Raw genomic sequence first — 11,577 nt, 5'->3', positions numbered from 1 at the left:
ACAGCAACATTATTCATCATAGCCAAAAGGAAGAAACAGGTGGATAAGTAAAAGTGGTAAATCTACACAATGGATAGTGTTAAGCCCTAAAAGGGAATAAAGCACTAACACTATGTGTATGCTACAACATGGACAAAGCTTAGGAACGTGTGAACCTTGTGAAATGCACAAAGTGAAAAATGCCTATCACAAAAGGCCAATATTGTGGGATTCCATTTATGTGAAACGTCCAGAATACTCATAAATCCACAGATAGAAAGCAGATCAGTGTTTGCCAGGACTAGGAGGGGAGAACTGGAGTGACTATTAATGGGTATTGCGTTTGTCTTCAGAAAATGTTCTAAAATTGATTACAGTTATGGTTGCACCACTCTGAATATGTGGGTCACTGCGAAAGTTTTGAGACAGACTGTGTTATGGTGCCCTATTTCAGTTTTAAGAAACAGTTGGCGGCATCTTTTCTGATTCACCCATGCAAGTTTCAACTTGCTTGGGGTTGCCGGGAGGGCTTCATTTGTTTTTGTCTACATACATTTCTTGATTTCTGTGTATCTCAAAACTTTTGTAATGACCCAATGTACTAAAAATCACTGAATTGTATACTTTTAAAGGAGTGAATTTAAGCTATGTGAATTATCTCAGTCATGTTATTTTTTTCAAGGCTAAGAAAAACATATGAAAAGACTCAATTTTTGTGGGGAAAACGTACATGCATAGAATAGAGATTGGAAAGGAATTTACTAAATACTAATATGGGCCATCCTTTGGTGGGTGGATTATAGATTTTCTTATAAATATTTTTCTCTTTTTTGTCTTTTCAATTTTCTAGTATGGATATCTAGAATCTTCTCTTTTAATAAAATATTAAAGTCTGAAAAAATTACTTTAAAAGAATAATGAGGTACTTAATTTAGTATGTAATGATACTTCTAGTTATTTTGTTTCAAAGAACAGAATTTCACAGTGTATGACAAAGAAAACCGTACATTCTAGGGGCTCTTCCAACCCCATTTTAAAACCACTTATCTAATCAAACCTTCTTTCTGTCTTTTTTTCAACCCTCTCTTTTTAACATTGATAAAATCTAAGAGGAAGTGATATAAAATTGAAGCATGGGGTGCTTTTACAAAGTGAAACCAAAAGAATAAATCTTTAGCTTTCAGAGAGTTCAGATCCAAGGACATAGGGAAGAATTCGCTACAAAAGATGACCTTACTCTGCAGATATCCACACAATGGTCCCATTACAGAACCCACTGGAATGCAGACTATTTAGCTGGGCAGCATCTCAGGAAGGACTCAAAGGTCCTTGGATAATTCAAATTGATAGATGACTACAACAGGAATACAAGCATTCATATTCATATGAAATCATACAAGGCCTTGAACAGATATTTAATTTTTCTGTAGGGGGACAGGGACATTGAGGTCATTTATTCTCATTCACCTGACTGAGAATTATTACTGTAGTCCCCCTGGATTGAGTAACTGTTTCTTGATTAGTTCATCACATTGTAGGAAAGCTGCTTCTATTGTTGGACTGCTTTTCTTTTCATTTTGATGAATATATTTTTATATGTTTATTTCTTTTTAGATTTTTTAAATTTCAGACTAATATAAGGGTACATACAATTAGGTTGCATTGTTTGTGTTTGTAAGGTAAAGTCTTCTTGTGTGTACTTCCTGCCTTCCAAAGTGACAATGAAGTCTTTATGAGCAAGGAACTCAGAGTACCACTCTGGAACTTAAAACAGTTTGAAGTGTGGAAAGGCCATAAATTTGGGGGCCTGAGGAATGATCCATAAACTATCTCATTACTTCTGGGTGGCGCCTGTGGCCCAGTGGGGAGGGCACCGGCCCCATATACTGAGGGTGGCAGGTTCAAACCCGGCACCGGCCAGCTAAAAAACAGCAGTGACAACTGCAACAAAAATACCCAGGCATTGTGGCAGGCACCTGTAGTCCCAGCTACTCAGGAGCCTGAGGCAAGAGAATCACCTAAGCTCAAGAGTTGAAGGTTGCTGTGATCTGTGACACCGTAACACTCTACCAAGGGTGATAAAGTGAGACTCTGTCTCAAAAAAACAAAAAACAAAAAAACTGTCTCAGTCCTCACAGTAATGCTACAATGTCTCACCCATGACAAAAGAATGGCCCCACTAGACCATCAGTTCTACCTCAGTAAAAACTGGTTCTGTCTTGTCTTGTTCAGCAATGTACTCCTAGCACAAAAAAAAAAATGCTTTTTAAAAGTTTGAAAAAAAAAATTAAGAAATAACTTATTAGCTGGAATACGAAAGAAAAACTACAATATCAAGATCAATAGATGAAATTTCCCCCAATTAACATTATGTGAACTACTTAACTATAAGTTTACACCGAGTGGTTATTTAGAAACTTAACAGTCAAAATCACAGAAACCAAATAAATAACTTACTTTAAAAACTCCAAATTATCAAAATCCCTTCAGAATTATAACACAACAGTGCTATTTTAAATGTTTTATAGGGTATGGGGAAGGATTTCAAAAGTGCCTGATGGGGTGAGCAAAGGTCATAATCAAACAGTCTTCCTATCCAAGTGCTAGAGATACAGAAGGGATTAAGTCTACAATTGTTATTTTTATTTTAGAGATGGGGATCTTGCTACATTTCCCAGGCTGGTCTCTAAATCCTGGCCTTAAATGTTTCTCACACCTTGACCTGCCACAGCGCTGGGGTCGCTGACATGACCCACTGTGCCCAGACTCAGTCAACATTATTGAACAGTTATATTTGAGAATGACCATGGAGACATCTGGAATTCTTCACTGAAATCAAAGGAAAGCAGAGATTTGGGGGGAATAAAGAGACTGAAGATTTAGTAAAGATAAGCCAAGTAAAGATGGCATTGACCACCAGAGGGGAGGAGGAGCAACGGTGGGCTGGATTTCATGTTAGCTTCTCTTTTTCCAAACCCTTTCTGAGCCCAAAGCCCAGCAGGGAGGATCTGGCATCTTTTCACTTCCAGAACTGTACAGAGAACCTGCATTTTTTCAATTTTGCTTGGGTTTAATTTCATCCTCTTGGCTGGAAGGTCAGCAATGCTGACTTTATCCACAGCTGAAGCCCCAGAGCTAACTATCCCCACCTCTCACGTTGTAAGTCCCGACACTCTGAGACTCGCCTTTTCCCACTGGTGCTCTGATAATCTGTACTGACATTCTTACTGCCTATTTCCTTGACCTGGATGCTGGCACTTTACAGATCCAAATCTCAAGTTCTAAACCTTCTACTTTTCATAATTTAAAATAGTTTCTAGAAAAAAGAGAAACTACTCTGGCCACCCTGTAATATTGACTAACTTCTGTTTTCCAAATCTGTTCTACTTTTCAACTTCATTCAGAGACCAGAAGGCTGGCTCTTACCACTGGGACTAGAACCTTGGCAGCTCCCATTCCTGGTTAGAATGTGAAATCCCAAACCCTAGCCCCAGCCCTCCTTCAACCAAGCCCTGACTCTGGGGCTGACTAGATCCAAGCCCTCCACCCGTAACTTCCCAGTACCATTTGATAACCTTTCTTGAGGACTGTTAAATAGATGCAAGGCAGCCTGAGAGTTGACTAGTCCATGAAAAGACTAACACAGAAGAGCAAGAGACTATAAACAAATACCATTCAGCAAAGTGAAACATCATGAGTGCTGGTAAATAAAAACTGTGATAATGTGTACAATATCCCTGTACTACAGAACTCCACAATTCATTATTCCTAGGAGTCATCGTAGAGATCATAACAACAATAGCAGCAGCTAAAATTTGTTTACAGTTCCTATGTGCCACGTTTAGTTCTTTTTCAGATACCCAGTCCTGATCACTCTCTGGATGAGGTGTTATTTTCATTATTCTCATTTTACAGGTGAGAAAAACTCAGGCTTAGGGAGCTTAAGTAAATTGCTAAAGGCTCCACTGCTAGTTAACGATGGAGCCGGGATTCCTTCCAGACCTCAGCTCTTAACTGCTCACTAGGCTGCCTAACACATTCCACTATTATGAAAACTCAAAGAAATGAAGGGCCTTCCAAAAGTTTTCCCTTCAAAAAGTGCTCTCTGGGACAGTACACTTCAGGTTCACCAAGAGGATATAAAAGCACATCCAAGACAATCAGAGAGGGCCAGTGGCTTATTCTAGTCCAGAATTTTTAAAATTTTCAAGCACCAGATAAACATTTAGTCATGGAGTCAGAGAATAATAAAAATGAAACCCTGGGGAAATAAAATGAAGCAAACCTTAAGACTGTACATTTTTTTGATCTTCAAAAAAGTCATTGTTCTTTACGTTTAAAGCAACTATTGGTTAACTTGATATGAGATATGATCCTCACTACCCTTACTCCCAAAGCAATGATTAATTTTTCAGTCCAACCAAGTAGAAAAAGACACATTGGGCTTTCTTCATGTCTTTTTTTTTTTAATTGAAAAAAAAAAGTGAGAGACAAAAGAAGAGTTCCCTGTCTTTGTGCATAAAGAAATAAAATACAATATGTTTAAATTGCAATGTGGCGTCTAGATATGTTTTTACCAGCGTAATTTCAACTTTTTCCAAAAACATCTGTAAAAGAAATTACCAACAAAAATACTCCACAGCAAATTTTAGAGTCAGGCAATACAAAGTAACAGATTTATCTATTGCTTTGCTAGGGCACCCCTCCTGTCTTCCCCAGCCTCCCCTGCCTACATGTTCCTCAGGCTGTAAGGAGGGGGGAAGGATACAGCTTATCTTTTCTCCAGGACTTGCTTATTATTTCTTTGTGAGTTGGTATTTAAGGGGAAGGAGGAAATAGAAAAATAGCAATCAGCACTCCCTTAAAGGTTGCTAGTAATATTTCTTGTCAAATGTAACTGAATTGGAACTTGGAAAACATGGCTTTGGTTTCTCACAAGCCTCTAGGTTTCAACTTGGGCATTCTTCCCTCTAATCCCTATGTAATCAATCATTAGTCAAGTAAGTATGTGCTGAGAACTTGTTTTGGGCAACACACTATTCTGGATAGAAAGGATTATAAAATAAGAAATTTATGCCATGCAGAAACTTAAAACCTAGACAGAATTCATAGGAAAAGGTGTGGAACCAGAGCCGGTGAACAATTAACTTGGGTTGGTATAGGTGTGGGAGAAATTAGGAAGGGAGAAAGTGATCACTTTAAAAAAATTTAGATACCAATGTTTCTTTATAAGAAGCATGTTATTGTTTTTCTTCTAAAGCCATGTAAGAGAGATAAGATTTTAAAAATACAAAAAAAAAAAAAAGGTATCCAAGTAGTGAGTTAGACGATCCAAAGCCTGCCTGTAGGTCTGTAGGCAGGCTGCTTGCCATTGTTTCATTTTCTTTTCTTTCTTTCTTTTTTTTTTTTATTAAATCATAGCTATGTACATTAATACAATCATGGTGTACAATGTGCAATTTTATATACAATGTGAAATATTTTCCTCAAACTGGTTAACATAGCCTTCACAACACTTTCCTAGTTATGTGTTAAGGCATTTATATTCTATACCTAGTAAACTTCCCATGTACCCTTTAAGACGCACCGTAGGTGTGGTCCCACCAATTACCCTCCCTCTCCCCCATTGTTCAATTTTCATCCTGCTGATGAGAATACTCGTTTAGGAGGCTCAGGAACTCTAGATTGTTTGGTCCCAGCACATTTCAATTCTGAATCCAGGCTTGCTTTACTCACAGTGACTTTAAGTTTCAATTTTTGTGATCTCAGGACAAAGAATGTACTTTTATTTATTTATTTTTTTTTTAGATCTACTTTCATAATGGCTGCTGGCCTCCAACATCACCCAGTGTTTGACCACATAATCAGAAATCTCCTGCTAGTTTGGGATGTCTATGCTTATCTACAAAATGTATGGAATGATGTATCCTTCCGGTGAGCATAGTTTCTTTTTAGATGAATCAATTTTTCTTAACAATAAGCTACGATGAAGAAGCAGGGGTTTGATCATCTAATTTGACCAAAGCAGGTGGCACAGTCTTCTAGCATAATTCTTTTTTTTTTCTTCAGTCTCACTATGTCACCTTCAGTAGAGTGCAGTGGTATCACAGCTCACAGCAACCTTAAACTCTTGGGCTTAAGCACTTCTCTTGTCTCAGCCTCCCAAGTAGCTGGGACTACATGTGCCTGGCACATCAGCCCAGCTATTTTTTGGTTGTAGTTGTCACTGGTGTTCAGCAGGCCTGGGCCAGATTTGAACCCGCTGACTCCAGTGTATGTGGTTGGCGCCCTGGCCGCTGAGCTACAGGCACTGAGCCTTTCCAGCATAATTATTATTCATCAAAAACTGCAAATTTCTTTGCAATTTCAGTATCTTCTAAGTAACTCTGAAAGTTTTGTTTGTTTGCTTTGGATTTTGCTTTGATCTTAATATTTTCTAATTCAATATGTGTATATTCAGATGTCTTGCCCAATTAGTAAGAAAATAATTCATTTCAAACCACTATTAATTCAAGGAGCCTTTGATCCCCCAAAGTCCTTAATCTGAAAAAGCAGCTGAGAAGAGATCTTGTCAATGAGTTTCTAATGCCTAGTGATTTGATGGCATTAAAATAAACCAGGTATTAATATTCTGCTTTGGCTTCTTCCAAGCATCCCATCCTATAAACTGGTAATAGTAAGGGCAGAAGCATAACATAAGTCAACAACTTTGATCATTTTCTCCATCACATCATGCTATGAATCTGGCCTACACTTTCTTCTGAAAAAAAAAAATGGAAGTTGGTTTCCCCAATTATTTCTTTGAATTGAAGTAAACTCTGTGTTTGTATGTCTAGAAAAAACTTCTCAAATTCCTTCCTGGCAAGTAGTTAGAGAACTTTAGGTCTTATTGTTAATTAATAATTAGATAATTATTTGTTAATTTTTTTGCCAAAAAAAAAAAACCCTTCTGAATATTGCATTTAGCGTTCAACTCGTAAGCTACAAAATTAGATGCCCTAATAGAGAAGAACATGGTAGATGGGGATAGTGCAAGCACCCTTAACAAGAGGGATGGGACATACATATTCAGGCTTTCTAGAATAGCCAGGATCTTAAGTAGCAGAATGAATGGTGACAAGACAGGAGGAGGATCTGGTAGGAAGTAGAATGGCACTATTCATAATAGCCTCAAACTGGAACAAGCTCAAATGACTGCTAACAGGAGAATGGATAAGGAGTAGAATATTCATGAAGTAATGATGAGAATGTGCAAACTACAACAACATGCAATAACATGGATGAATCTCACACATATTGGGTACAAGGAGATGAACAAAATATTACCTATTATGAACTCATTTACATAATGTTTAAAAATAGGCCAAGTGTGGCTGGGTGTGGTGGCTCATGCCTGTAATCTTAGTACTTTGGGAGGCCAAGGCAAGTGGATCACTTGGGGCCTGGGATTCAAGACCAGCTTGGGTGACACAGAAAGACCCAATCTCAACAAAAAATTAGCCAGGTATGGTGGTACACACCTGTAATCCCAGCTACTCTGGAAGCTGAGGTGAGAGGATCTCTTGAGCGCAGGTATATAAGGCTCTATATCACACCATTGCAATCCAGCCTGGGCAACAGAGTGAGACCCTATCTCTAAAAATATTTAAACTAAGTTAAAATTAAATACTAAAAAAATGAAAAATATGTTAATCTTTACAACAACCCTAAAAGGTAGATTAAATTATTATCCCCCCCCATTAGAAATAAAGAGAGGCACAGAGAGGTTAAGAAACTTGAATTAGGTCACAAAGGTAGTAAATGCAGGGTCAGAATTTGAACCCATGCAGGCTGGCTCCCAAACTCATACACCTAACCACTATGAAGCCTTAAATCCTCAATTATTTAGCTGTTACAATCAGTTCACTTTCTCACCCTATGGGTTGGAAACAGTGTTTGACATCCCGGCATAGGGCAAGAAAGTGGGCCTGAGAGCAAGCAACCTAGATTCCAAGCTTGGCTCTAAAACTGACACCTAATCAGACAAAACCATCATCTCTATTTCAGCCTCAGTTTCCCTCTCTGTAAAATAAATGGTTGGACCTGATGGTGTCTAAGGCCCTTCCAGTGCTGATGTTTCATGAGCCTAGAATTCCTGGCTCAATTCCTTGCAGTCCAGATCATGCCTTCCTGGGCCAGGTCTGGCCCCTCCTGCTGGGCTCAATGTCTTACATTTGGCTCTGCTTGCCATAAATAAGAAAAAAAGAACAAGGGAAAAATATCCTCCTGAGAGATTGGGAGGGATCCCACGCCTGCTCTGTATGCTTTGAAGAACTTTCAGTCATTAACCAGAGAGAATTACCTGCCAAATGAAGGATGGAAACTAGACTAAGGGGAGAAATGAACTCACAAAACCTGGCTATGCTCCAATTAAAAAGGGCATTGTTGAGTAAAGAACTGACAATGTTATTGCAAAAAGATGAGCCAGCTTCTTAAAGAACTGAAGACAGGATAAGCCATGAAAACCAGTACGGATCAGAGAAAGCAAGACAAATCTGATGAACTCTCCACCCTAGAGCCAAGGTTATTTATAATCTGGGAAGGTGGTAGAGCAAAGGAGGGACAGTTCCAGCATGTCTGCCTCCGTCCACCGAGAACTCCTTCCAGGCTGGTGCTGTGTCTTAGGAATCTATGCATCCCAGGCCTAAAGGCATTAGGGTTCAGAACCAATTGGCTTTAACTAAGCACCTTCCAGGTGACATGGCTATTTGTGTGAAAATTATATATTTTTAAAATTCTGTTTTAGAGATGAGGAGACAGAGGTGATGGAGATCCAGATTCTAGTTCTGGGTCTTCCATCATTAGCTATGTGAACCTGGTCAAGTCATTTACCTGTCTAGGGCCTTGGCACCTTACCCATAAAATGAGGGGATGAATAAAGTTATAAAGATGGCCCAGTTCAAAAACTTTAGTTCATAATTACCAAGCAATTATTTTATATTCACCTAGAAAATCATTCACTTAGACTAACTTAATTTCTTTATTTTAAATTTTAGAATATTACAGGGGTATACACATGTTGGTTACATAATTTGCTTTTGTACATTTTAAGTTAAAGTTACATGTGCCTTCTACCCAGAATGTGTGTTGCACCAGTTAGGTGTAAATTAACCCAACTCCTCTTCCTCCCTGCAGCGAACTTGATTCCCATTAAGTTTTACCTCCAGATGTGCACACAAGTGTTGATCAACTAGTTCCAGTTTAGTACTGAGTACACATGGTGTTTGTTTTTCCACTCTTACTGTACTGCACTTGGGAGAATGGTCTCTAGTTCCATCCAGGTTGTTACAAAAGATATTAGATCATTGTTCTTTTTATGGCTGAGTAGTACTCGATGGTTATACATATACCACATTTTATTAATCCACTCATGTATTGTTGGGCACTTGGGTTGTGTCCAAATCTTTGCAATTATGAATTGTGCTGCTATAAATATTCGAGTGCAAGTATCTTTTTTATAAAATGTTTTTGACCCCCCCCTTTGGGTAAATACCTAGTAGTAGGATTTCTGGATCAAATGGGTAGGACTACTTTTAGTTCTTCGAGGTATCTCCATACTACTTTACAAAGAGGCTGTACTAGTTTATTGTCATAATTTAATTTCTTTATATTTCAGACCATTGAAATTCAACAGACTCTACCGAGCACAAAATGTATGAATCCAAGAGAAAAACAATTGTAGTGTTGGGCGTCAGTAGCTCTTCTGTTTCTGTTCCACGTCATATGACCCAGGACCACCACATATGACTGGGCACCTTGTGCCCTCTAGAAGGCCACCTAGCCAAGGAAGGTTGGGGAGATGGGGCTGATTCCTACCTGCCCTTTGGCATGAGCTTTGTGCTCATGGGGCTCAGTCTATACCAAAGTGGCATTATGAGTTTGTGGGCACCTCTGAACTGTCCATCAACACTGAAGGAGAGCAGTGGCCAAGACTATGAAACATGGCTGAGTCTGTGTTCAAGTTTGTGTTGGATACAGGACTTACAATTTTAGCTCCTTTTACCTCTAGTCAGTTTTAGAAGATCCCCAGGAAAATTAGTCCTATCCTTTTAAAAGCACACACCAATGCTGCCCTAAACCAGCATTAGCCAGGATATTTGAATGAATTATTTCTAAAATCTCAATCCAAACCTCAAAAGATTAAGACATTTTGCATAATGGCAGCATAAATGGAAACTTGTAATTCCTTGGAAAGGAGTATCCCTTATTTAGCTGAGCATGTCTTGGTATTTAAAATAAATCTATCTCATTATCTTCACACTTCCACAGGATGGCAGCTACTAAATGTATTTGGTAAAAATACAGAAAAGCAAACATTCAGAGAAACACTCATGTAATGTGTTGTCATTATATGTGGACAACGGTTCTTTGCCACCATCAAGTCATTCATGCTAAGACAACAATCAGATTTGCACTGGTTGGTTCACGTACTTTTTCTTTTATATTGTTATCAATAGCTATCAAGACTACTCACTCTGGGTCAGTCTTAGTTTCAAATATTCTGCCCCTCTTTCCTCTGAATAAAAAGGTCCCAATTTTTTTTTTGAAAATACGGTCACTATAATAATGGCATCCTCCTCAGCCAGACCAGAGTCACACCATTATTATGATGTCCACATTTGGTTTGTGGCCATGAAGAGGAGAACTAGCTGGTCCATCCAGGTCCTGAGACCATTTTCTTGGTCTCATTAAAGAAAAAAATAATACATTTGCTACTAAACAATTTAGAACACAAATGAATTTTTCCCTTGTTCTGGAAGAGAGTTTTTCAAGGCTAAGGAATTACTATTTGATGGAAGGGTATGAAATCTGGAAAAACTGAAGCCATGGGGCTTTCCAGCTGCCAAACTCCCACAGGCTGGCTCTCAAAGCACCTCACACTCACTGTTGAAGTGTCACCATTTATAATGTGGTGCTAAATCTTTCTGAAGCTAAGCTACTCAGCATGGTCTACTAACAAATTGATTCCTTATTTTATTAAAACCTAGGGGTAAGGTGTCAGTGATAAAACGTATCTAATCCCAAACTGAAAATGAAGTTACTATTCACTCATGCCAGCACCATGAAAGGGAAACCAAAGAGCTGGGTTTCAGGAAGCAGGTCCAACTCCATGCTTACAGCATGGAGGGAAACAGGTTGCTTCTAGTTTTGTCTTGCTGCCTCCCCAATAATTTTGTGTGTCCTTTCCCTCCAGGTACCTCACTCTGAATCCTTAGAGTATGGAGGGAGGGGAAAACCTCTCACTGCAGGGAGATTTGGTAATGTTTACCAAGTGCTTGAATACAACCAGCTCAATTTTCCTGCTCCTACCTCATGACCTTGTGAAGTAGGCAAAAACTTTCTTTTAATGGTGTGAATGTGAAAAGAAAGGATACTGAGTCGTTTTTTCATACTCAGGTCAGTGGTCAGAACTCTTGAAGATCCCAAGAAAACTTTACATTAAAATAGAAAAATACTAACTTTTGTTCCCAGTCGTTTGGAGCCTATCTCAGCATAATTGCGAATAAGCTGTGCATTCTGACTTCCATGTGTACAGTTTGCTTTGGACTTTGTTCCCGC

At 38.7% G+C, this 11,577-nt stretch overlaps 1 protein-coding gene across 1 annotated transcript in view; it reads right to left on the bottom strand.

Annotated features, from left to right (window-relative positions):
• The window catches only part of PLCE1 (phospholipase C epsilon 1), a 273,612-nt gene that overhangs the window by 249,715 nt on the left and 12,320 nt on the right, over positions 1-11,577 (bottom strand). The window lies entirely within an intron of this gene.

Source organism: Otolemur garnettii, unplaced genomic scaffold (assembly GCF_000181295.1).
Source record: "Otolemur garnettii isolate 467f Iridium unplaced genomic scaffold, OtoGar3 scaffold00008, whole genome shotgun sequence".
Classification (NCBI taxonomy): domain Eukaryota; kingdom Metazoa; phylum Chordata; class Mammalia; order Primates; family Galagidae; genus Otolemur; species Otolemur garnettii.
Note: the sequence above shows the minus strand (reverse complement) of the source record. Positions and strands in the feature narration are given on the sequence as shown.